Here is a 21980-nt window from a genome sequence, read left to right as displayed (position 1 = left end):
AGAGCCACATGATCTTTTTGTCTGCCCGGGTCTGGTGTTCTAAGGATGGGTCACGAAGTCCCAAAAGGACCTCCGCCATATTGGTTGGGATAGGGTATCCCAGCAAGTCCTAGATTTGGGCAAGGATTTCTTCTCAGAAAGGTCGTATTTGCGGGCAATCCCACCAGATATGCCAGAAGTCCCCCAGAAGACCACACCTATCAGAAGAGCCGGGAAAAATCTGTCGGAGTTTGGAGGGAGGAAGGTACCAGTCCATCATGGTCTTAAGGTGTGCCTCCCTGACATCGACGGAGTGGTTGAACTTTGTGATATCAGACCATAAATGGGACCATTCCTCATCTGTGATAGCTCGTTGTGGGATACCCTCCCACATTGACATATAGCGTGGGCGTGGAGAGAGTGTAGTGGTGAGGAGAAACTTGTATATAAGGGAAATCGTGCCTTTCATGGAGTTCGTCTTAGTGAGAAAGGATTCAAATTTTGTCAGGGGATGGGTAGCTGCCTCCCAGACTTGTGGTGTGAGGGCCCAGTATAGTAACTGGTTGTAGCTGTATCTTTCTGTGTTCTGTAGGTTGTATTCCCTTTTGCAGCTGTCAAAGGTAAGGGGGTGAAAGTTATGGAAAAGGTGCGTTAGGGCTAGGCATCCCCCCTCTCGCCAAGCACTGAAGGAACCTGTCTGTAGGCCTGGGGGAAATGCAGGATTAAAGTGCAATGGTGTGAAGGGGGAGGCAAAGGAGGTCCATCTCTCGTCACTCGACACCGAGTCCCATAACTTAAGTGTTGTGCATGTAGGAGTGCTAATACAGGTGTTCTTAGGTCTATCATGTTTGGGAAGCCAGATCAGATCCCATATGGTCCGTCCTGTCACACTTCGATCCATATGTAGCCAGTGTTTGTCTGATTTGTGTTTTGACCATTCCGTCAGTACACGTAATTGAGCAGCCTTATAATATAAGTGTATATCTGGAAGTCTGACTCCACCCTCCCCTCTGGAGCGACGAAGTATCGTAAAAGAGAAGCGCGCCCGCCTCCCTTGCCATATGAAATACAAGATCATAGCTTTAACACGCCAAAAGAAGTCTCTCTCCAGCTAAATGGGTATGGCTTGAAATAGGTAAAGAAGCTTGGGGAGAAGAGTCATTTTTATGGCATGTATGCAACCCAACCAAGATAGGAAGAGGGGTTTCCAATTATTGAGCTCTACTTGGATATGCGCGAGCATAGGGGGGAAGTTAGCAGAATAGAGTCCTCCACTTTTGGTGTAATCTGGACGCCCAAGTACTGAATAGAGGAGGTGGTTCACTGGAGGGTTGTGAGAGGTTGGAGACCATGCATTTCTGCTGGCGGGAGCGTGAGGTTGAGAATAAATGACTTACCTAAATTTACTTTGAAGCCTGCTACTGTTTCAAAACAGGCTAATTCTGATTGTAGGGGTGGGAGTGATACCGCTGGATCTGCGAGGGATAACAGGACATCATCAGCGAATATGGAAATTTTATGTTGTTCTCCCGTTAAGGGGATCCCTTGGATTCTAGGGTTTGCTCTAATTGCCGATGCAAGGGGCTTGATACTAAGGGCAAAAAGTAGGGGGGAGAGGGGGCACCCCTGTCTGGTACCTCTGGAATGGAAGAATGAGGGCGATTGCGCACCGTTGACCATCACCTTAGAGTGGGGTTGAAGGTAGTTAGCCCAGATCATAGTGAGAAATTTGGATGCAAAATGGAAAGCGGCTAGGGTATGGAACAGGAACTCCTAGTCCACCCTATCGAAAGCTTTCTCCACGTCCAACCCGACAAGGACCGCGGGAATCTGACGTCTATTGGCCTTCTTGATTAGATGTACAATGCAACGGGTGTTGTGTGTTTGGCGTACCTTGATAAAACCTGATTGGTGCGGGCATAAGATCGTTCAACCGTCTAGCTAAGATGGCGGAGTATTGTTTCGCATCGAGGTTGAGCAAGGCGATAGGCCTGTAGGAGGAGCAAGCCTCACGGTTTTTCCCTGTTCCCTGATCACTGTTTCCGATAAAGAGCCGGTGGTTGAGCAGTCCTCCGCCATCTTGTTAAAGAGTCGAGTAAGGTGTGGGGTGATGTCGGGGGTAAAGGTTTTGTAAAATAGAGCTGTATACCCATCCGGGTCAGGGGCTTTATGTAGTTTGAGAGCCTTAATAGCAGTGGTAATGTCTTCGTTGGTGATAGGGGCGGAAAGTAGCTCATTCCACTCTGGGGAAACCTGTGGGAGCTGAAGAGAATGTAGGTAGTCTCGTTGGGCTTCCGGGTCTAAGTGATCACCAGTGTAGAGATTTTTGTAAAAGGACCCAAAGAGTTCCGTTTTTGCCTCGTCGCTATGGGTGAGGTCTCCCTGTGGTCCCCAGATACCGCCAATGTATTCCCAAACCCGTTTATCCTTGAGTTGCCTAGCAAGATGCTTGCCAATCTTGTTGCCCTGGGAGTAAGACAGATGGCGTAATTTCAATTGTGTAAATTCTGCCATATCATTGTAAATGGCTCGGAGTTTACTCCGCAGTGCTGTTAAACTACGGAGGGTTTGCCTAGTGGGGTTCAGCTTATGAGCTCGTTCCGCGGAGGCCAGGTCTGACTCCAACATTTCCGTTTCTGTGGTGCGTTGTGAATTTAATGCGGAATTAAGGGAAATACATTTCCCCCGGAAGACCGACTTAAAGGTGTCCCAGGTGATAAATTCCGATGTGTCTTCAGGTTTGTTAAAATCAAAGAATTCATTGATAGCCTCCCTTAGTTTAGTGCAGGAGTCCTTATCTCGTGTAAGAGCAGTCAGGAAATACCACCTGGAAGAGGCAGAATTGCTTACCCTCCAGGACAGAGAGATTGCTAGGAGGCTGTGATCAGAGATGGAAAGAGGGAATGTTTTGGCTTCTTGTAGGTCGCCTAGAAGTGATTGGCTGATAAAAATGTAATCCAGTCGTGAATATGTGCGGTGTACATAGGAGTAAAATGTGAAGTCTCGAGAATTAGGATATAGGATACGCCATGAATCTAAGAGTCCCATGTCTGCGGAAAAGAAACCCGTGTCCGAGCGCTGTGGGTGAGTGCTGTCCAAGTCTTTCTGCCAAGTTAAATTGAAGTCGCCCATGAGAATTAACTGTCCGTCTGAAAAGTCCAATATTTTCCCCAGAAAGGTGTGTAAGAAAGCCGTCTGGCCAGTGTTGGGGGCGTATACCGCTACAAAAGTACTGTGTTTCCCCATCATACGGCCCTTTACCATAACCCAGCGACCATCCCTATCGTGCTGTACATCCAAGGGCTGGAATTTGGCAGAGGAACGGAGTAAGAGTGCCACCCCCCTGTGTTTGGTTAATGCTCAAGATCTGTAAATCAGTGGGTAGTGTTTGTGGCGAAGCCGTGTATCCTCAGATCTAGCGAGGTGGGTTTCTTGGAGGTGATCTATAATGTACTTCCAAACCCTCTGGCATTTCTGAGGTGAATTAAGACCCTTGATGTTCCATGTACCTATGGTAAGTGTCATAATGTTAGTAGGTAAAACAACATTTCAATAAGAGCCCCGCCAGGCCTGTCAGGTCCCATGCCAACAGCTAACCCCGAAGATTAGTCCACCCCAATGCGATAAAAATGTATTGTGCAGTCCGTTAGTCGGTCTTTACAGAGTGTTAAAAAGTCGCCACCATAACCCACCCAACCCCTCCCTACAAACTTCAACAATAGAAAAAAACAAAATCTGAACCATTGTGAAAACAATACGAAATGCATCGTAAATATCCCCTTAGGGGTAATAAAACCCCACAGGAGAACGGGGAGGCGACAGGACCGAGGTCCCCATCCGCGCCCATCCTGGAGCAAGGCACAGGTGATTAGCAGCAAAACGTCTGTGAGGCGCCTGTGGAGTATTGCTAAGGTGAGCCTCCAGTTGCCGTAGGCTAAACCTATTCCCTTGTGACCACCTCGATACTGTACAGATTGACTTTGAGAAAACGCAGGTATTTGAAGTATACATAGGGGGCCAGGCACCGCACAATACCAACAACATCAAGGAGGCAGTCCACAGTGCCTGGCCGCAGTCGTGGGGCTGGATGTAGGCTAACCTAAAATGTAGTCGCTGACATGAGTTCTAGAAGGACAAGGCGGCCAGTAGGAGTGAAGCCTCTCCATCTTCTCCTATCGTATCAGAGGCGCGTTCAAAGCAGCATCCAGGGGGCATGATGCTGCTAGATGCAGGGCCCATACGCCGGAGCGGTGACATGGTTCCATGAGGCACACATCAAGGAGTCAATTGCAGCCCCTGCGCAAACTCTCTGACCATGCCGATGCGGTTGGCGCAGCTTTACGAAGATCGCTGGTCTTGTCCTGTGTAGAGTTGTTGTCTCCGGTGGAAATGCCAAGAAGAGTCAAGCCTTCCTGTAGGTCAGAAATGTGACGCTGTCTATTATGGAACTCGAAACGTAACCCAAATGGGAAGGTCCAACGATATCTGATCTTATCGTCTCGTAACTTGGAGGTGATTGGTCTGAACAGCTGTCTCCGCGCTAGAGTGGTTGGTGCCAGATCCTGGTAGATCGTACAGGAATGGTTTTGGAACGAGATGGATCCCTTCGACCTGCTGCTACGAGGACTGCCTCTTTCACTTTAAAGGAGTGGAATTTTAATAATATGTCTCGAGGTCTCTTCTTTTCACCGTATTGTAATGCCCCAACTCTGTGTACTCGATCGAGTTTTATCTTGAGGGTTTGAGGACTCACGATTTCCGCGAAGAGTCCCTACAAGAAGGCCCCCAAGTCGGGCCCCTCTGCCCCCTCCTCTAAGTCCTTAATTCATATGTTTTCTCTCTGTGCCCTATTCTCAAGGTCTTCTGTCTTGAGTTGTGACTGAAGTACTTGGTCACGGAGAGAATGTACCTCATCTTGGAGTTCTGACATGAGTTTGTCTTGATCTTGAGAGTTCGCCTCCAAGTCCACTATTCGGGTGCCCACTGAGTCTACATCTTGTTGGAGAGAGGTTAGCTTTTCGGTCAGGTCGGCCCGCAGCTGCTCCATGGATGATTTAATGTCCTGGCCTAGCTCTTTGCACAACTCAGATTTGAGGTCTTTAAACATGGCTAGAAGGTCTGCCTTTGTGAGAGCCATGGCGGTCGCTTTGTCGTCTGTGCGTAGGACTGGACGCCTGTCCGAAGCCAAGAAGAAATCAGAGACCTTAGTGGTTGTTCTGGTCGTCCCCTTCTTAGGCGGCATACGGGCCGGCCTTAGGGGGCCCCCCCTTGGTTGCGATCACGGCGGTCCCGGGAACCATGAAGTAGGGATTGGGGCTGGTGTGGCCAAGGTGCGGTTCACGTGGTTGTGGTTGTGAAGCCCGGAGCGTAAATCCGGGGGTGAGGGTCCCCTAGGAATGAGAGAAGAGGCACGTGTGGGGCGAATAGTCACAGGTGAGGGTGGTGCCAGACACTCAAGGAACAGCAGGCCTATTCTGGAGGCCGCGGGAGCTATGCATGTAGGGGCATCCACTAACCTCACTGTCTATAGGTCTCGTCAGGGGCGGGCAGTTGCAGTTAGAATCTCCTCATCGAGGCATAATCTGGAGCTCCTCCATGGGCGAGAAACTGAGCCAGCATGCGGCAGAAGGGTGCATGAAGCGCAGGAAGTCTGCTTCAGATCGGGGTGTATGCTGCTATTACAGGGATCCATCCAGACGTGTGGCCGCAGTAGATCGCCGGGCAGTCAGCGGGAATCATTGGTGCCTATGTCTGCAAGCCGCCGCCATCTTAAGGTCAGGCAAGTTGGCTGCGATGCAGCGCCGTCGGGTGTGCTCCGCATAGGAGAGCAGGGAGTGCTCGCTGATGTTCGCGCTGGCGGCCGGCTCACCTCAAGCGCGAGGGCTGGTGCAGGGAAGCTCAAATCGGGAGGCGTGTCGGCCGCCGACATCCGCGGGGTCTGGAGCTCAGGTCCGGTCGGCAGCCGCCATCTTAGCTCGCGACCTCGAGAGATTCTCAAGACAGGGCCGAGGACGCTCCCGCGGGCGAAGAGTCAGGTGCTGATTTGAGCTCCCCGGGGCTCCGGGGGAGCACCGCTAACAGCTCCTGAAGTGCGCGCGGACATGGAGCCGAGACGGATCACGACCGTTTGGCCATCTTGCCCGGCCACACCCCCCAGGTTTTGCATTTTTTAAATGTTAGTCCATTTTCCTAATGTTTGTGCATTCAGCCAATTCTCAGTTTGTAGTGGAAAATAGATCCCTTAAGATTTTCGCAATTAAATTTATTGTGGAAATTAAAAAAATTCAAATAATTTGGAAAAATACCCATTGGTGAGAATGTTTTCATCTACAATTTTTTGTCACGATGGCCAAACAAAAGCATTTTACCATTTTGTCTGTTAGACTTTTTTGGTAATAACCATATGTAGGGGTTGTAGGTTCTCCAAAAACATTATTAGTGATTACAAACTCTGAATTTGGGGATACTCATACTATTGTGATTCAGAGGGCATTTTGAAAAATTTGCTATTTCTTGCACCCTTGCTTACATTTGGAAGCCAAAATTAGAGAGAAATGTAATGGGTAAAAAAAAATGCTTTACTATTCAGTGTTCTCCTGATAAAAAAAAGAGCACCCCACTTGTGTGGCTTGGCATAGCAACCGTGGTACAAAACACCTTAAAACACAACCTAGAGGCATCACATCACCCAGCAAAATCAATGGTTTTTTTCTTCAATTTGTGTAGCTGCATAACCCTACCAAACCCAAGAGAGTCCAGGTTAGTGTGATTAATGAAGATCCCATTACATGTTTTTGGAAGGTCTTGCAAATCTCAAACTTTGGTTAAAACATGCATTTTCCTTACATTTCTGTTAGGGAACATTCCAGAAGCTGTATGGATCCACAAATTTCCTACCACCCAGTATTCAAACACATCTCCAGATAAAAATATTACCCCACTTGTGTGGCTGGTTTGCACCTGCAACACAAAAGTCCACAAAACAAGATGTGGAGACATCCTGTGTCAATAATCCCCCAATAATTGAACCATAGCTTGGCCAACATTTCTGAAAACTAGACACTTAGGGTGGTGTGACTCATGTGGATCCCATTATATTTTCATACCCTGAAAGCCTCGCAAACTCAAACCTTTGCTAAAAACACACATTGCCCTCACATTTCTGTGAAAGGAAGTTCTAAAAGCTATGATCAACAAAATTCCTACCACCCAGTATTCACACATGTCTTCCAGTACAAATTATATCACACTTGTGTGGTTCGGCCTAGTGCCCGTGAAAGGAACCGATCAAAACAAGGACCTTGCAAAGTCTATATGATCTTCGTGTGGCACCTGGACCCAGCCACACAAGTGGGGTAATGTTTCTTTCAGGAGACCTGTGGAACTCCCTTTTCCAAAACGGTCTCCCACTTCCCTAGCAGTGCAGAACATGTCCAAAAAGCATTTTCCCAAAGGAAAATGTTTCTGGTGTTAAGGCCAGAAACACTTTTTTTTCTAGTGCGGGGGAGTGCTTTAGATTGACACTCGCACTGTGAAAGTGGTGGAGTGTCGACTTTCTGCCAACGCTCACACTAACAAAGTTAATTAAGTCCTATCCAGATTCATTTAACTTTATCCTAGGTGGATATCCTGGTACCCTGTAATGGATCTGGCACTAATAAACCATCCTTGGACATCTTTGGACATCCATTTACTAATAGAGGACTTTAGCCCTTCCTGATGTATCACTTGAATGTACTCTTTCAGAAAAAGGTTTGAGAAATGTGTGTAGTACATACCAGGGGAGCTGGAAAAGAAAACGACGTTGCAAGAACAATCTGCTGTGGTAAATTAATAATCCAAGCTGCAAATTTTATGTAAACTCATTAATGTAGATAGAGGGCAAACACTGTGTTGGTGAATCAACCACTACAAATATATTCACTGTCTTTTATTCTGTTCTTTTTACTTTAGAAAAAACACTTACTCTGAATGTCCAGACTACAAAACCTCTGGTCCCAACTCATGTTTTTTTGATAAAAAGCACGCGTCAATCTGGAGTATGTATATTATCATTGTGAATGCAACCAACGAGCTGGGGAGTACAACGTCTGATCCCGAATTTGTGGATGTAGCGTATATAGGTATGTCATCAGTATTTTTATGATACAGATCAATGGAAAAAATAAATTGCTCTTGATTTGCCCAGTTACAGTTTAGGTGATTTATTTCAAATTTGTGATTACACAGGTAGGAAAATTGCAAACTGTGTCCATCTAATCAGCAGATCTAGTATGATCAATGACATTGCAAGCTCCTACATCTTGCTGACTATTTTCTCTTACGTACATTTTTGATGGAGCCTCAGGTAAAGGAGGGAGAATGTTTTGTAAACTGGAAGTTTGCAACCTGTGTAGCTTGAGATCATAAGCTTTGCACACTCCTGCCATCTACTATTGGGTTAGAATTGTTACCAGTTGTTTTTCTTTGAAGAAGAGATTTAGTTTCAAAGGTGACTCATGAGACCTCGCCCTGAAGCCCTCAGTGTGCCATGAAACACACTCTACCTTGAGCTTTGATTGCTTTTTACCACCATCAGATTCAGACTTGTCCTTGATAGTTGCATTCAGCTGCTCGGCTCAAGGAAGGATACAACATTGGAAACTGGTGCACTAGGGCATCCTTGAAGAACATACCAAAGAACTGGCCATCACAGAATCCACTGCCAATAGCTGAAGAACTTTACTGCCAAGTACATCTCACATCCATCAACAGCTTCAGTGCTGAATCATCGGAAGGTCTTACAAAAATTACTTGATTGGAAGGAGGTGGCTTTTTGTACATCCTAACCAGGAATGATTACAAAATTAAACAGTGATTGGTATGCTGTGAGTGAATATTTCATAAAGCTGAAGATCTAAAGTCTACTTAAAAAGAGGAATCCATACTTCATGTCATTTGTCTTCATCTCTCAATGAGCTACTATCTGTTTTCAGGTGAAACCTTCCAGAGCAGTAGTAGCTGCTGAACCTTTAAAGCTGTGAGACATACATTCCTGCCTTGATACTGCACAAGTCAATGACGTGCAAAGCCGCCTTTTTAAGGAGGGTTCTCCCTATGAAAATTGTTGGGAAAATAACAAGAGACAAATGGTGATTGCAGCACAATAAAAATAAAGTTATGGACATCTCACACTCACGTGCCATAGACGGCAATGCTAAACAACTCCTGCAGTAACATTGCTCGCTCAGTTACACAGACTTTGCAGGATTCAAGATAATACAGATTACACAAATCTTATATACTCAGACAGAATGTTGTTCGATTGTATCTGACAAAATAACTTGCACAATGTTATGTTATGTTATGTTAATAAAGCTTCTAAAGCGCACTGTTACCCTAGGGTGTCCTGGTAATGAGCACTGCCTACATGGTTACAAGAAATGATAAGACTGTTCAGGAAAAGAGCCAAGTTTTCAGCCCCTTCCTATAGGAAAGGAGCTCGTAGAATTTCAGAGGTACAAGGTAAAACTGTTCCAGGCTTTTGTGGCACAATTGAAAAAACTCCCGCCACCCCAACTGGCTTTTTTAACACGGGGAACAATCACTTGTTTTGCCTCCGAGGACCGCAACGCTCTTCCTGGAACGTACCATTGTATGCGTTGTGTCAGATAAGCAGGACCAATGCCCTTGAGGGCCTTAAAAATGGTGCAAAGGGCCTTGAATTGTGCACGTTGTTTCACAGGGAGCCAATGAAGATCTCAAAGTCCCTTCCTCACAGAGACAAACCTGGGTGTACCCGTTAGCAGCCTGGCTGCCGCATTTTGTATGATCTGGAGTCTGTTCAGGTGTCTTAATTGGATGTTCAAATAGAGACTATTGCAGTAATCCAGTCGTGACAAAATGAGCGCTGTAACTGCTATCCTCAGGCTGTCTTCAGGAAGAAGGAATTTTATTTTCCTCAAGATTCTGAGGAGGTAGAAGCTGGTTGAGACAACCCCGCTTATCTGGTCACCAAAGGAGAGTCTAGAATCCACAATCACCCCCAGATTCTTGGCCTTATTAGTGGGGGCCAGAGGCGTGCCCATTACATTTGGCCACCAATCAGGCGTCCAGAGATTTGTGTTATTACCAAATATGATAACTTCCTGCATTAAGTTTCAGGCAGTTTGATGACATCCAGCCCGCGATGGCTTGCATGCAATCATGGCATCTTAATCCAATCTCCACTTCTTTACCCCGCTGAATGGACAACACAATTTGCGTGTCATCTGCATACGAGGTCAGTTGGAACCCAAAGGATCTAATCAGGGCTGCCAGTGGTGACACAAGTCATAAAACAGCAGCCAGAGGGGTGGGTGCCCTCTGGTATAAATCAATCAAAATCACCAGTTGTGCGTGAATATCAAATATGAACTTTCAAACCCAGGAAAGTACAAGGATCATGTAAAAAGAAGGGATTTCCTCACACCTATCAGCCCACAGACATCCTACTGCTTAGCACGCCCACTGTTACACTCACCCTGTGGGAAAAATCACAATCTAAGGAGGCGTCTTGTATCTTGCTGCATTGTTGGTTTCTTCAGGGAGAGGCATCATGAGTTCCCTCAAAGCAAAAACTTTTTCTTCAAAGAAAAACAACCCGAAATAATCGAAGCCCGATAATAAATTACAGGAGTGTTCAAAGCAGGTGAATCTACAGCACTGTAGGCTGCAATTCTATTGGCACCATTCACAAAGAATTTGCTGTGACTTATTTTTATTGTACTTTTATGGGTAACCACTAAATTCAGGAATAAAACAAGTCTCATCTGGAAACAAATTATATTGTAGAATGGCGTATCCTGAGATAGAAGAGAAACCCTCAAATTAGTCCAAACTTAAAAAAATGGTGTACATGGGTATTAATGGAGATGTAAAAATAAAAATATAAATTCTCACAAATGTCTGTATTATGTGGCAAACGTTTGCTGTAAATTGTGTAAATGCTATGAATATTTTGTTCACAAGTATGTGTTGCATATTCAATACATGTATGGTGTAGCAATGACCCACACATATTAAATAGATTATGCTCTCAAACAACTCCCCAAATGACTGTGTAGCACAAAAGCTCAATTGATGGTTTCTGGTTATAACGTTGCCGGCATCAGTGAATCCGCGTCCTGGTGCAAATTGTATTTGCTGATGTTATATGAATAAAGAAGTGACAAAAACTCACCCACACTAGTCACTTCCTATGAGAATGTTTTGGGAAATAAATGGTGACTGCAGCAGAGTAAAAACAAAGCATTTTGCACATCTCACTCTCACTTACCATGGACAGCAGTGCTAATCAAGTCCTATAGCCTCATGCAGCAATATTGTCTGCTAAGTTGCACAAGCTTTCCAGGATCCAAGAGCAATCAGATTACTCAGATGTTACTTGCTCTGACCCTACACTGAGGCAGTGACGTTACAGAAAGTTGTTAGATTGTATCTGACAAAATAAGCCACACAAGTAATAAAACAATAGTCAGAGGAGTAGGTGTCCTATGGTATAAATCTATCAAAATCACTAACTGTGCATGAATATAGTCTTATAGCCTACTGCCGAGGGCCGTACCGGTTGTTAAAAGCCCTGAACTTGAGTTATAAGCCTGAGTCGCATGCGAGCTCAGGCCGATAAAGGGCTATAAGGCTATTTGAACATTCCGCCTCGGGGGGGGGGGGGTTTCTTGGAGTCAGATATAATGACTATTGGGTAATGGCAAGTGCGTATCCTACTATGGTTGGACGCACACTGTGTTTGCTTAAATACCCCTCACACACCAAAAGGGCCCTTGGTGTCATGCTTCATCATAAGGGTCTTCCCGCCCCGCTGCGGGTCGGGGCGGAGCACTGATAATGTAATGCTATGTGTGATGCAAGAGGGAGGGTCTGGGGTGAATGTAAGTGAGTGAGCGGAACCGCAGGATGGAGCCACATTGAGCTAGGGACTATCGAAGGGCACTACCAAGTGACTACGTCCTTTCCACCCGTTCTTGAGGTTCATGGGGCATTGTTCCTCATATATATAAACACTGATTAAGGCATACCATTGGGTATTGTATAAAAGTGCTTTATTGATTGCATTTTCATTCTCAAGAATCACATCATTATCAGTCACTAATTTGAGTAAGCATAGTAAATATAGGAGGGATCTTTATTTGTCCCGACGAAGAAGCATTGATGCTTCGAAACATGTTGACTCATTAGGAATATCCGCACATTATGCAGGACATCTCCGCACCACCTTTTTAATAGCACTAGCTTCCCTTGACCTATTAAAGATTGTATGTCTAAGAGGCCAGGTCCTTTTTAAACTCACTCACTTACATTCACCCCAGACCCTCCCTCTTGCATCACACATAGCATTACATTATCAGTGCTCCCGCGTAGTCGCAGGTCGTACCACGCCCCGTCCCGTAGCGGGGCGGGAAGACCCCTATGATGAAGCATGACACCAAGGGCCCTTTTGGTGTGTGAGGGGTATTTAAGCAAACACAGTGTGCGTCCAACCATAATAGGATACGCACCTCCCATTACCCAATAGTCATTATATCTGACTCCAATATACCCCTCCTCCCCGAGGTGGATTCCTTTTGTTTTGTTACTAATTCTATGTGGAGGATGTATCCACCTCCAATGCCCGTGTAGGGTGCTACCTCTTCACTCCCCAATCTTGTTGTTTATAGCTATTTGAACATTCCACCCACTAAGGGTAGAATGTTCTAAATTAAAAAGGGAGAAACATGCAGACAAACATTAAAATGTTGGCGCTCCAGGCTTATACCAGCCATTATAAGCCTGGAGCCACTCCATTATCTTCATTGGAGCTCTCAACATTCTAATATAAACTATAAACTTTCAAACCTAGCAACACTGAAGGTATAGGCCCTAACACCAACCAGATCAGAGCCCAGGGTAGGAATCAACTCTTACACACAGAGTGATTATTGTGCAATGTGCTGCTGGAGAAGGGCAAGTGAGTTCAGACTCACTTATTCACACCAGCATCCATACAAATTCACCACTAAAGCACCTGTTTATCACACAGAGGCTTGCATGTGCCCATCAATCCACATATGCAATATAGGTTGGTTAAATATATATAGATTCATCTATTAAGGTGGGTTCTGGTTCACTTGTTTGTAAATGGATATTCAGAGTACACTTTCATTCGCACCCACATGCATGTTCACCAGTGTCTATACATGCGTGCACTCACAAAATACATGTGCATCAATAACACAGAGGAATTGAGACACGTGTAAAGATGTATTCAATCACACACACATGCTTGATCTCTGCTGTGTGCACTAGTATGCAGCCAAAACATATGCACACGCATCGATACCTCAGACGCAGGCAATGTACACTTACAGGTAACCTAAAAAATGCGCGTGCAAACACGTGTTATACACCTTCATGCAGCCGCACTAAATGTACACAGACATGCAAACATAAACACAAAAACACTCATAGGCAGGCGGGGTTCAGTTGTATGCAGCAGGTGCAACCTATGGCACACATGTATGCATTTATAAAACAGAACGCAAGTGATTATTGTTATAAAAAAATAAACACATATCATTTAGAAGTTTTTTTTTATCATTCACAAGACTAAAACTCAGAAGCACGGTTAGTCTGCACCTTATGCAATACAAATCGAAGAATTACACTGTGCAGATAACCGCATTAACTGGCAGCTGCAAACATAAATCTAGTTGTCATTGTTAACTTGTTCACAGTAGTTCTGTAAGTGAACATGTGCAGTGTGTAGAATGAGGGACTTGTCACACTCACACAACACTAACCAGCAGGTGATTGCACTGAAACCTATTTCCAAATACACCATGTATTGTTAAAAGTGAAAGATTTCTAAGGTTGTATTCAGGCAATTATTTAGGCAAACACAGCATAGGGATCACACCGTTACTCTTGTGCCCTTAGCCTCACTGAGGCCACTGAACGTTAACAGAGGTTGACCCACACTTAGAGGATTATTTCACTGTTTGCTTATATTGGTTAAAGATTACACAAATGTCCAATGTTTGCCTTTAAGACCAAAAGGTAAAGAGAAAGTGTCCCAGCTGTAATCGGCGTCTCATCTCACCTCATAGTGAATAGCTTTGCAAGCAGCAGGTCTCGTAGATTTTCAGTCACCATTAACAGCTCCTATATGCAGACTTTCAGCAAATACTATTGGAACATTGGAATGTTGAGCACTCCACTGACGAAAATAGAGTGGCTCCGAGCTTCTAATGGCTGGTAAAAGCCCAGAGATCCAACATTCCAGTGTTTGTCACACAGAATCAGCTGTGAGCAAAGGCCTCACGCGGGCTCATGAGGCCTTTGTTTTATTTATTGAGAGCATTCTGGCTTCTAGTGGCAGAATGTTCTAATAGCCTTATAGCCCGCCGTAGCTGGACTATATCGGCCTTTAAAGGCCTCCTCCTTTGTTAAAGACGGCTGCCTTCAGCTCGGGTCTGTAACGCGTGAAGGGGCCTTTAATGGCCAGTATAGCCGCTTCGGCGGGTTATAAGGCTATATTAGAATTTTAAAATGTTGAGAGCTCTATTGAAGACAACGATGGGACACAGGGCCAATATTGTTGCTAAAGCCCCCCTATTCTAATATTCCAATATTTGTCTTTATGCTAATCCCTTTTTAGGTTGAGCCTAGCGCAGCGCGCATGCGCAGCTCTGCAAGGCTTCTTGTATCTACTCTGTGTGGGTCTGACTCCTCCCACGTATTTGATTGGCTTTTGCGTATGTCTTTTTAGAATCAAAGCCTGCAAATGGCTAAAGGTGGGTGCATGTCCCACCTCTTCTGAAAAGTTCACTCCCACGGGGTTTTGCCAAGGGAGCGAGCAGCGGCGCGCAGGGCGGCAGCCGCCGTGCCTCCTTGTCTCCGTGTGCCCGCCCCCACAACTCCTCTTTGTGTCCCTGTGCCAATTACAATCAAAAAATACTTCGTTTTGTTTGTTATTTATAATTCAACTTATCAGTAAATATTACAATACATTTTTTTTTTCTTAACCATGCTTTCTTAAAATGAGGAGTGCACGGTTGGAAGATGGTGACTAAGCTCCCATTGCCCTCACTTGCTCCCGGTCCGTGTTTTGGCTGAGAGGGGCGGGTTCCTCATTGTTCATTATACAGTGCTAGGCGGCACTTTCCCGGGTCTGCGTGCCAATTTCTTGTTTATCTTGCTGCCTGCAATGGGTCTTCTGCTGTCTGAATCTGAGTAAAGTGCCTGCCTGCAGGGCCTCTAAAGTACCCAAGTGGGCTGGTGACTATTGCCTGCTTTCTGCCCTACTTCTGCAGGAATGGCGCTGTATGCAAACAGCGCACACATGAACAGAACTGCTTCTAGGCGCTGCAGTAGATCGGTATGTCAATTTTAATATCGCCAAGGATATTGTATCTATTTTCCTGAATGCCCAACTCCAGAAACGCGGGCTGTACTTTTTCCAAACAATGATTTAGTATATAAGGAAGTGGCAGCAATTCCCGTCAGGCAGCTTCCCTTGGCTTCCAGCCATCCATGTGGGAAATCGTTTTGATTGCTGGCCTCAGACTTTTCAGAGTTAAGGTCTGTGTTTTTTAAAAACTATTTATTGTCTAGCACGCCTCTGTTTTATTATGTAGAGCAAATGGGGCCCCTGGTTTTTATACTTCCGTGCCCACTTGCTGGCGGAAGGGGCAGTGTAGTTCCGATAGAACGGAGAAGAGGTGTAAGAATGACAGAGGTGTTTGGTGTTTTATTATTATGTATATATCAGCAGTGTTCTCTATCAGGTCTACCTACGTGCACCATCACAGATCTTGTATCCCGCTACTGCAGGCCTTCTTTCTTGCCATACTTTATGAATTAAAGTTTATTGACTCTATAATGTGCTGCACGGCTAAACACTTATGCGGTCCCAAAGGTGAGACCTATTGGCTATGCCAATGCTTGTTCATTGAGAGTAGTCTAACTTCAATAGGCGTAATGTTCTAATAGGATTGTAACCCTTTTGCCTTGTGCTATTCCGGGTGTTAAAAGCCCTCTGCCCTGTTATAAGCCTGAGACACAGGCCTTTAACAACCGGTATCGCCCTCGGCAACCTGCTATAATGCTATATAAGATTCCTCAATGTCGCCCACTTTCAGGCTCACACTGCAGATATTTATAACATTTTAACCGTTTGTTTATTAGACGGTGTAAATAAATGACTTGTGGGTATTTAATAGACATGAAAACAAAACACGTCAGAGTTGTATATGACAGGTGCCCCTTCTTTGAGTTTGTTCCAAAATATGGACTTAAGCCTACACATATTGGCACGTGCCAGAGAATCAAAGACAAAATTGTATTCTTTTGACTGAAAGAATAGATTAATGACGCAGCACAGCCATGTGAGGCATATGCTAATTCACATGGTCTGGCTGCAGTTTCACAGGCCTTAAATCCCATCAAGCCAGGGCCGGACTGGGAACCAAAACAGGCCCTGGCAAAGTGCCCGGGGGTCGGGGGTGCTGCCGAGCTCTTGCCAGGGCCGGTTTTCGGCCGATTTTGTTACATGGCCGATTTTGCTGCAAAAGCGGCCCTGTAACAAAAACGGCCTCCAGGGGCCCAAAACCGGCCCCCACCCCTGCGGTGCACCGGGGCATTGCCCGGTGCCCGCTACGGCCAGTCCGGCCCTGCATCAAGCCCACTTCAGCCTTTCAACACCCCAAAGTCGCCCAAGGTTTTCTTTCAAGTCTTCTGTATTATACATAGTTTAGAAGTAAGTGCGGAACCTATACTTCCTGGGGCATTTTCAAACCTCACTAACCTGTCACCCCGAGTCTTGCAGCTTTTGACTCCCGCTGAGTCCATCCGTACTCCAAGGTTCAAGGTGGTAGTCAAATGGTGATGGTGGGAAGGTGAGAGGACACAGGGCTGCAGCAATCCAGAAAGTATACAGGAGAGTGTGTCACAGGTGCCCCCGCAGACCCATGGGCTGGCCATGTACCTGCCTTCTGCACCGAGGAGGCCGACAGCTGCTCTTCTCAGCTCTCATGTCTCCTGAGCCTAAAGGCCAGTGGAGTGTCCGCACCCAGGCTCAGGCAGAAAGAGGATAGGGCGGAAGCTACAGCGAGGGCCGCAAGGACAGGCCAGGCTTAGGCGGGAGTAGCTGCACCAGCTGGTCACTGTTTCGCCAAGGTCTAGATTGAATTAGCCAAGGCTCTATCAGTCTCAGCCAGTCAGGAATGCCGGAAGCGTCCTGGGATGGGGCTGCACTCGTGGTAGCCTTTAGATGGAGTGGTGTCACCACCTCTAGAATTGGCAGAACTGATGCGTCCTCACTCTTACCCTCAGTACATATACTGTGCATGTGAGTTTGGAAAAGGGTAATAATGCACACTGCAGTCACATACATTGCTTGCTGCACTTACACTGTCATCTCATCTGTCTGTCAGAAAGTGGCAGCGCAAGGACAGCAAAGCAGAGTGGAAACACCTTCCCCCTCATTCCTCCTCTGACAGGACACCGCACAGACACACTTACGGAGAAGATATCTCTAGCTAAAGCACTATGAAAACTATTCGGTGATGTAGAAATGCTCAGCCCCAATTAGAAGCCCTTTCTGCCATTTTACTAGTTCTTTTTTTCAAAATGAGACAAATAATCCAAGCCCTTTTGCGCACTTTTTTAAAATTTAATGGTAGAAAAACCTGGCATCGCAGCTAAGATCCTTGGTTCACATTAGAGATTTCCTCCTTCATTAGATTAAAAGTATATTATTCGTAGAATATAGTCTTTCAGTAATCAGCACAGCTGTGAATATACTCCTACACAGTGCTAATGCATTCTTTGATTAGCCACCCATTGCATCCCTCCGCAAGGAGCACCGGTTTCTCCCATACCTTTCCCTATTGATTTATATAAGATTCATGGTGAATTCCTAGGGGCTTTTTACAGGAAGCCTTGAATTCCCCAAAGAGAACAGTGGGAAAAATCCTATGCTTCTGCTAAAGTTGTAAAGAATTTTTATGAGATAATATATGAAAGTATTATTACAAAGACATTAATACATTTATAGGGCATGATCCTGGCTATTAATGGAAAGTGGGGCTACCTGTTATTTTGATTCATGTCCTTCTAGAGATAACACACGCAAATATTCGATGATGTTCATCAAAATGTTTGCTTTGCATAAAAATACAGAGTATAAATTGTCCAAGTCGAGGAATTTGCATCTGCATCTAAGATGACTTATGCACCCTCCACTGTATGCCATTGGGAGCACAAACAGCCTTGAGAATGTAGCATTTCAGCTCCCAAAGCAATTAATCTTAGTGTAGTGCAAATATCAGGCTGGAGGCATCAATGTATGGACCCAGCATAGTATAGAAATGTATCAGAATTTTATTGTCGTATAATATTTCCAAAGTATATATGGGTGGTCAGAAAACCTTTAGATGGTTAGAACAATGGATACATTATATATAGTACAGAAAGTAATTGTAAAAAGAAACAATAGCTGAGTGTGGCATATTCACAATGTAAACAAAGAAATATTATAATGGTCCACCATTAAAATATTGGATGAATGACAGACAAGTGGGGAATACAAGACGTGGAACTAGCATACATATGATTTAAAATGCCATTGCTTAGGTTGGCATGGTAAAAGCAAAGTGGGTTAAACAACACACTGAAGGCTCGAAAAAGTATGTCACATGAATGATATAATGAAAACCACCAAAAATGATACAGAACGCCAAGGAAAATGAGCAAAATGTTAGGAATAAATATTTGAGAAAACCGAAAAATATACTCACCAAATATTAAAACCATCAGTAAAGTAGAGCTGCAGAGAACCAGGTGAATATAAAATATCCAACTTGCCATGAAACCCTTTAAGGCCCTTCCTTTTTGGTCCCAAATGCTATTATCAGGTAGAGAGGTTGGGCAGGAGGGTCTGGAAATATTTTTAAAATTAAAGACAAGATTGCATATGCATGAGAAGCATCGCTTCATTGATTCTGGGACACCTCCCAGTTGTTCTGCACAATGGCCCTCCTCGCCAGAAGGGTGATGCCTCCCCTGATGCGTGCTGCAACCACATCACACAAGGCCAGAAAAGAGACACTTTAGAACTGATTGGATATACACCAGGTAGTATCATAATTTATGTATTTAGTGAAGTATTTTGTAGAAGTCAGCATATCACCTTGCAGTGATTTCTGAGCAATAGGGTAGACTGGGGGACTTCTAGGAATGGAGTAGGCTGCGTTAAGGTGGCCACCATCTTAAAACATTCCGTCTAGTGGAGCACAATGGGCTCTTCCTCAAGTTTGGTGGTTGGCTGTTCAGCGGGAGGCTAGTGTGAAGAGGGGCAGAAATCCTTTGAGTGCATGAGACAACATTTATTATTATGCCTCCGTAGAAAATCTCACTTATTTTATAATTCCTACTTACAAGGATCTCTTGTTCTTTAAAGTTGAACAGGTGATTTATGCCACTTCTTCAGTCTCCTCTTTTTAATTTGGTTGGCAATCACAGTTGAGTTAAAGTCTGGAATCCTGTGTGACCTCAGGTCAACATCGCCCTTTCATAAACCTCGGAAGTGTTACTTGTCGCTGTACAGAATGGGTTTTCTATGGTGGAAACCATGGAGCTTTAGCAAAGTGGATCTTCCTTCCATAATTCTTGAAACCTTTTAAATTGAAATTAAATCTGATGCTTAGGTGATGACTGATATTGTCTCCATTTCTAAACAGTTCAGCTTCGTCCCCCGTTGAACGTGACTCTTTCTATAATCGATGATCCTCCACATCTTCTGGTGAAATGGTCCCCACCTTCAGAGGCCGATGTCGAGTCTAGTTGGGTAACCGTTAAATACGAGGTGCAATTCAGATCTAAGAAAGAAAAGGAATGGGAGGTAAGCAGGGTTCAAGAAATCCAAGTGTCAATTATGTTCCTCAAAAGACTGTTTAGAGTATTGTGTTATGCAAAGTATAGCTTTGTGTTACCTGTCAGCATTTGCCACGGCAATATGCGTTTTAAAGATGTATGAATTATGGTAATTTAGTTGAGTTGTATAAAGAACTCCTCTTTCACAAGCACAGTGAATCATTGCAAGCAATATACTTGGATTGCTAATAGCTTTCTAAAGAGTTAAGTTGCAATTGTCACTATCAATCATCTAATATTTTAAATACTGCCTATTTCCCTTACAGTCAAGAAGGATTAGACAAAATACACATCAGGAGCTTCGAGGGTGACAAGAGCAACATTGCAAGATTTATATTTCTGTAGGGACATTACAACTTCTGCACCATTCATATTAGTGTCAGGGTCAGAAGAAGCCATAATTTATGTATGCATAGAGAGAAACTCATCTATTTGTGCATAATCTGCACACTTCTACCTTTGCAGTTAACTGTACTAATATGTTTTTTGATTAAGTAGTACATTTGAAGAATTGTTAAATGACCTGCTTATTGGGGGAGCTGCAGTGAACAAAGTATGTCACATTCAAAAACACATCTCAAGTGGAGAAGTTTGCAATTCTTGATAATTGCTTTTACTCTTTGGTTATATCGCAACCAGGCAAAATGAGCTGAATGGTGGGATGCTATGAACAACTTATCACATGAAAACCGTGCACGGTTCTAACTGGGAAATTTAAAACAATACAGATTTTCGAAGAGTAATTTTAGAATATACATATAGGCAAATATGTTCTGGTTCTAAAATGTTGTGATTTAATCATGGAACATAAAGAGTGATTAGAAGATGAGACCAGGAGAGATTGTTGGCAGTATTCTTTTATTTTTTCATTTTTAAATCTGTTATCTCTTTTTCTGAGGAATTTTCATGCAGCAGTGGATCAATTCCAGCACATCAACAACATTGCCGAAGTACAAAGTGCATTGCACACATCCCAGCTGCTCTCCAGCCAAGCTGGGAAGGGCTACCTTGGTTCCTCTCCCCCATGCATTGCACATTTTCCTGAAGTCCCAGATACTAAACTGAAACAAACTACAAACCAATAACATTTTATATAACGTGTGTACACTCATTCAGTTTAATAATGTCAGTCCTGTGGATTCACAACATTAGGAAAACCCTCTCTTTGTGTTTTATACTACTGTCCGGTTGTTAGTGCCGCAGCAGCCCGTCTCACAATGCCCGTGGCGCACTGGGCAGTGGAGTCATCTAGCCCCATCAGAGCAGCCCTATCTAGGCAATCAGTTACTCATTTTCCCATCCCCCTCTACAAAGGCCGTTAGTACTTCTAGCCAGAACTCTGCTATCAGTTTTCATCGTGCCCCTGTAACCTACTCCACTCTTAGGGCATCTCCTTTCACTATTACTCAACTCTATACCGTTGTTCGCCATCTGCAAAGCAGCGGCCCTTCAGTCGAGTGCCAGTGCAGTGCTATGTCCCTGCGGGCAACCACGAGTGCTAGATCTAAGAATCTATATCCCACCTTCTTTTTGGTCCGTCGGGGGTACAAGCTCAGGAAGCATATTTCCATGGTCAACAGGTCTCGCCTAGTGTTAGACCCGGCCCTCGTAACATAGGCAGACCTGACCCCTGCACCTCACACCAGCCCCGAGCCCACGGCCTAGCCCATCCTTCCCACCAGAACACACACACCCGACCCGGACTTCCCCCGTCCGTGGCCTTCCTCCTTCGGCCACCCCGGGCCCGCGTGCCCACTTCATGCGCCAAGATGGCCGCCCGGCCCCAGCGCGACCTTGGCCTAGAGGCGCCACTCCGGCTGGAGGACATCGCGCTCCCCTTGGGATGAGAAAGGGAGGAGCAGTTTCCATCACACCTCTGCGCTTCCCTGGGAAGGTGGGTTTAGATCGACCCGCCGGCCTCCCCGAGGGCTGGCCCCACGCCTGCTGGGTGTCTGGGGCTCCTCCCGACCCGGCCCTGAAAGGATCAAAGGACAATGGCAGGAAACCCCCAGCAAGCGACCCCCAGGTGACAAGACCCCTGCCTGCACAGA

General features: G+C 45.1%; 1 pseudogene across 1 annotated transcript in view; it reads left to right on the top strand.

The window, feature by feature from the left end:
- The window catches only part of LOC146864063 (prolactin receptor-like), a 216396-nt pseudogene that overhangs the window by 156586 nt on the left and 37830 nt on the right, over nt 1-21980 (top strand). The window contains exons 4-5 of the transcript XR_014970045.1: nt 7933-8102; nt 19737-19897. The product of XR_014970045.1 is annotated as a prolactin receptor-like (transcript). The remainder of the gene's footprint in view (nt 1-7932; nt 8103-19736; nt 19898-21980) is intronic.

Source organism: Triturus cristatus, chromosome 2_1 (genome assembly GCF_964204655.1).
Source record: "Triturus cristatus chromosome 2_1, aTriCri1.1, whole genome shotgun sequence".
In the NCBI taxonomy this organism is placed as follows: Eukaryota; Metazoa; Chordata; class Amphibia; order Caudata; family Salamandridae; genus Triturus; species Triturus cristatus.
This window is presented reverse-complemented; position numbering and strand designations above follow the sequence as displayed.